Source organism: Octopus bimaculoides, chromosome 2, assembly GCF_001194135.2.
Source record: "Octopus bimaculoides isolate UCB-OBI-ISO-001 chromosome 2, ASM119413v2, whole genome shotgun sequence".
Classification (NCBI taxonomy): domain Eukaryota; kingdom Metazoa; phylum Mollusca; class Cephalopoda; order Octopoda; family Octopodidae; genus Octopus; species Octopus bimaculoides.
In genome coordinates this window covers 73,426,261-73,431,961 of record NC_068982.1, presented here as the reverse complement: position 1 = coordinate 73,431,961, position 5,701 = coordinate 73,426,261, and positions in this window count along the sequence as shown.

The window sequence follows — 5,701 nt, the reverse complement described above, 5'->3', positions numbered from 1 at the left end:
GGCCACGCTCAAAATGGTGTATTTTATGTGCCACCCGCACAAGAGCCAGTCCAGGGGCACTGGCAACGATCTCGCTCGAAAATCCTACGAAGGCCAGTCAGGCGTTACTGGCAACGGCCACGCTCAAAATGGTGTATTTTATGTGCCACCTGTACAAGAGCCAGTCCAGGGGCACTGGCAACGATCTCGCTCGCATATTTGATTAAATAACTTAACCTAACTCTCACCACCTCTTCAATTGCATACTGTCCAGTAAAGGCAACATGAGGCAGTACAAGCCAACATTGTGAAAAATGGAAGCAATGGAGTACCATGGACCCTGATGATAGTAGCTACTCACATGACACATCTTAATGCACTTGTAAAAGGTAGTAGAGGTACTATGATTGCATGTATGGCTCTGTAGGTAATAAGTTCGCTTTGTAACCACATTGTCCCGAGTTCGATCACTTGAGGGCGGAACAGAGTGTGAACATTTCCAAGAAACATTTCAAATGTGGTTATAGGTCTAGGGAGTCACATTCGTTATAAAATTTATTGCAAAAACAAAATGGTTCATTTAATTCTATCATGTTTTTTTTTTCCATCCTTTTTTCATATACTTTCAGTGTAAAATCACAGGCATGCTCTAACTTTTGGCTCACAGGCATGCTGTCTTCTCTTCCTACTTTTTCAACTACTTCTGTAATGGCCTCTGCTCTTCAGAAGTGGCTGAGTTGATGCCATCTTCACTCAAACATTCTCAGCCCACTTCTCTCTCTTCCTCCCATCCACCTTGTGTCCACTCCCCCCCCCCTCCACAGATCTCACACTAATCACTACGCTCAGTCCATTCTTCCCAGAACATCAACTGCTCCTGGAATTCCCTTCTCATGTCTTTCCCACAGTCATTGATTTACAAAAGTTCAAGAAGAATATTAATGGCATCAATTTCACCAGTTTTCAAGAGCCTACAAACATCATGGACACTGCTCTCTCATCCAGAACTGGCAGAAGGAAAGAAAAAAAAGCTAGCATTTTCACCATCAGTAATTTTACCCTGAAACATTTTTCTTTTTATGATTCTGTCCATATATGTGTGTGTGTGTATACGAATTATACCACTTTTCAGTTCCCCCACATCCCCCATCCCTTACATTGCTTGTAAAGTGTGAGTATTCATGTAACTCTTCTACAAGGAATCTGTTCTGCTCCAGTCCTTTTCTCTCATATTTTATACATTTCTACTCTTTCTCTTTTAAGAGACATATATATATATATATATATATATATATATATCTGTAAAAATGTGACACTTATTCAGTAGCCATGATAAAACTCCGAGTTTCGGATGCCAGGTTGGGAGCCCACGCCAACATCTCTTCAGTTATCCGGCCAATTGAAAATTCCTGTGAAAAATGACCTAGTTCAGTTCTGTAATATCGTTCGATGTGAACATTTTTCAGTGGTTGTGAAAATTCTTATGATACAAACATTAACATTTATGCTGATGATAGCCTTGTAGAGTGTTTATTATTAACTAAACAAGTTGATAAAGATTTCTAATTAAAATGTAAAAGGTATTCAATAAGTTTTACTAAAGAAAGAAATCGTAAATGCACTGAGAATGAAACTTAGAAATATCATTCTTATTTCTTAAACGCATATCAGAAATATGGCGGCAGCGGGATGCTGAACTGTGTTTCTAGTTGTAAACAGTTCCATTACACTTGTTTTATTTTTCCTCGATTCATTCAAATATTCAACTTAATATATAACAGCATGAATATACTTTCATATCTAAAGATTGGAAGACATAACATTGATATATATTTATGTAATTTAAAGTTTCATTGAAGCCTATCGACAACCTAACACACTGACAACATCTTATGTTAATGATAATAATATTGGCAAGTTACTCGTAACAGATGTTTAGTTTTCATGAAACATTAACCTGAATTCCATAATTTATTTCCACTGCATTAGAAAGGTAAGTTTTTATTTGTAAACCAGGCAGCAAAGCAATTAAAGCACAACGAAGAAACACACACGATGTCAACAAGCTGCCATTTTGATACTAAGAGAAAACACGAGTCTTGTGTGTTTACTACTACGTCGGTGCGTTGTTTATTTATAGCAAGTGTGTTATTGTGTGACGTATTATTACTCATCTCGTCTGATGTGCATTCCAGAAGTTTTAAGACTATTTTAGGAGAGGCAATCATAACTTTCCTAGATTATAGTAATTTTAATATTTCATCTCTATACACGTAATAATCTGACATGCCAACATTTTTTAAATTCTAGATTCAGGGAGACATCTCCTTGCATGCACCGTACTAGACACTGCTTGTCACAGCTGACAAGCTTACAAGATGCAGTTGGGACGCGAAGACAATTTGAATGCTCGCTCTGCAATAAAATATTGTATTAAACTGGGTAAAAATGCTCCAGTTTACTTATGGAAGTATGAAGCGAGCACGTTTTTCGCTGGTACAAAAGGTTCAAGGGCGGTAGAGAGGAGGTGAGAGACATTGGGATGGGGAGGGACATTAGAACATCAGTGTTGGTTGAGAAAATTGCAAATTTTTTGGATGAAGACCGTCCTGTGTCTATAAAGACAATAAGCGCACAGTTTGGAATTGGGGTGGCTACTGTAGGCAGAATTATTCATGAAGATCTGAACATGCGCAACATTGGGGCAAAGTTTGTTCCCAGACAGCTACCATCGCCTTTATCGAGCGAAATCAGCATGACTAAGACGAAGGTGAAGAAAAGTGCCAAAGAGAAGAAAGCTTCGACTTATCGGGAGAAGAAACCTAGGGTTGTTAAACCTCAAAAGAGCAAATCTCTAAAGAAAGTTACTAAGTCCAAGAAGGTTACCAAACCCCAAAAGGCTAAAGCTACCAGAAAGGTCACCATGTAGGGTAGGATTCGTGACAGATGAACTGTAGACAGAAACTTCTGGTAGGAGAAGGAAAAAACAAATGTCAACAGTGAGTGTGAAACCAATCTGAATGAACTAAACAGGAATAACTGGCGACTTAAGCCCTGATGTACGTCAAGTAATAAACCTTTGATAAATGTATTCTCGTCTCTTCGTTTATTTGCGTATAGCTTAACAAAGCTATAACTGGTGACCCCGACGATAGAACAACAGCCCTCGCTATCGAAACAAACATGGCTAGCAACAAAACACCACTGAGGCTACCATAGTTCTGGCCTAAGAGGGCTGAACTATGGTTGGCGCAGGCGGAAGCTCAATTCCATATAAACAAGGTAACGGCCGACCAAACGAAGTACTCGCACGTTGTAGCGGCACAAGACGAAGATACGGCAACGAGGGTGCTGGTCATTTTAACCCAACCCCCACCAACGAAAAAATACGCCATATTGAAAGATAGGCTAGTGGATACAATCCGACGCAGTGAAAGAGAAGCGGCAGCCAAGATACTGGAGGAGGAATTAGGCAATTCCAAGCCTTCGGAACTGATGGACAGGATGTTGGTATTAGTTCCCCCTCCCTTTTTGTTTAAGGAAATATTCCTCCGCAAGCTGCCACCCCAGGTCCAGGCCCTCATAACTCAGACCGAAATCAAGGACCTGCGGCAATTAGCAAAGGCAGCTGACTACATTTTTTATCCAGTGCTGTCATGGTCAACGCCATAGGGTCGGCCCCGAGACAGGGTAGGGTTAAGCATGATGACCTGTGCTTCTACCACGCAAAGTACGGGAAAAGGCGACAAAGTGCAAACAACCATGTAGCTTCGGGACCCCTTCACCAGTGGCCCAGGGACGACCGCCATTGAACGTCCTGGTGTCCGGCAGACATGACCAAATGCTCCTCTGTGTCCGCGATCGCCGCAAACGAGTTCACAATTGAGACATACAGTCGTCGCACCCTTTCTCTCAACATCGGCTCACAAAAATACACATGGGCATTCACCATCACCGATATCCATCAGCCCATAATCGGTGCAGACTTTCTTCGAGCACACTTGTTACTGGTTGACTTGCGGGGAAGAGGACTCCTCGACAACAACACATACGCTTCCGTGCCTCTTGCAACATCTGCACATACCGCCCCCATCATAGAAACCAACTCGCAGACCAAGAATGAATTCTCGGATCTTCTTGTAAGTCGCCCCAATCCGATATTCTCCAAACCTACAACCCGCCACGGGGTGACACACCACATCTCCACCACCGCCCCCCACCTCAGTGCACAACCGCGCACGTCTATCACCAGATAAACTTACAATCGCAAAGGCCAAGTTCGACAATATGGAGGCATTGGGCATAGTTCACCGATCAAGCAGTCCCTGGTCATCCTCCCTGCATGTGGCCTCTAAATCCAACGGAAGTTATCGACCCTGCGGAGATTATTGCCGTCTCAACGCGGATACGACACCTGACCGCTACCCCATTCCATACAGGATTTTTCAGCCCAGCTAGCCGGGTGCTCGGTTTTCTTCAAGGTTGACCTCATTCGGAGATACCACCAAATACCAGTACAAGACGACGATGTACCGAAAACAGCTGTGATCACTCCTGTCGGTCTGGGTGAATCCCTACGTACACCCCTTGGGCTGAAAAACGCGGCACAATCCTTCCAACGCCTGTTGGACACTGTGTGCAGAGGTCTCGATTTTGTCTCTGCATACTTAGATGATATTCTTATTGCAAGCCCAAACGCAGAGCTACATAAGCACCTAATGATTCTTTTTGATAGGCTGGAACAGTATGGTTTAGTAATCAACCCCGCCAAGTGCGTTTTTGGTACGACAGAAATCGACTTTTTGGGACATCGAATCACAAGTGCCGGCGTTACACCCCTACCAGAAAAAGTAAAAGCTATCCTATCTTTTCCACGCTCCACCACAAACAAGGCTCTATATAAATTCGTGGGCATGGTAAACTTTTACCATCTCTTCATCCCTTCTGCAGTAAAAAGGATGAGACCCCTATACAAGGCACTGTCAAAACATGGTTAAAAAAGACAGATGGAGTGGGATAGTACAATGACTTCAGCCTTCGAATCTACAAAACAAGCCCTGGCTCAAGCAACCATGATGTCCCATCCTCATATATCAGCTTGGACTGCACTCACAGTTGACGCATCCGACATAGCCATTGGGGGTGCTTTGGAACAACACATCAACAGTCAGTGGCGACCGCTCGCCTTCTTCAGCCAACTACGACCCCCTGAACAGAAATACAGTGCTTTCGACAGGGAACTACTGGCTGTCCATCTAGGTGTCTGCCACTTTCCCTATTTCCTTGAAGGCCGCACGTTTACAGTATTCACGGATCACAAACCACTCACCTTTGCTATGAGCAACAGACAGATGACGAGATGCCTATTCAGGATCGCACTCTTGCAAGCTGCGTAGTAACCTCACTATTGCTGGTGCCACGAAGAAAGCACTGTAAACTGGTTCACATTAGGAAGAGTATCCAGCCATGGAAACCATGCCAAACCGATAGACTACGATACATTCCCTGAACCCATCGAATTCTGTCAAACCATCTAACCTATGCCAATATGGAACATGATCGTTAAATAGTGATCATAATGATGAATTCTGGTCATTGAAGATGGGTTGAAATTACTTCTTAGAACAATTAAAATCACTGTTTCTACCCTTTACTTTTTGTTTATTTTCAATTAGCTTTACTTTTTTTTAACATATCTTTACTTAACTTTTCTTCCCATTTC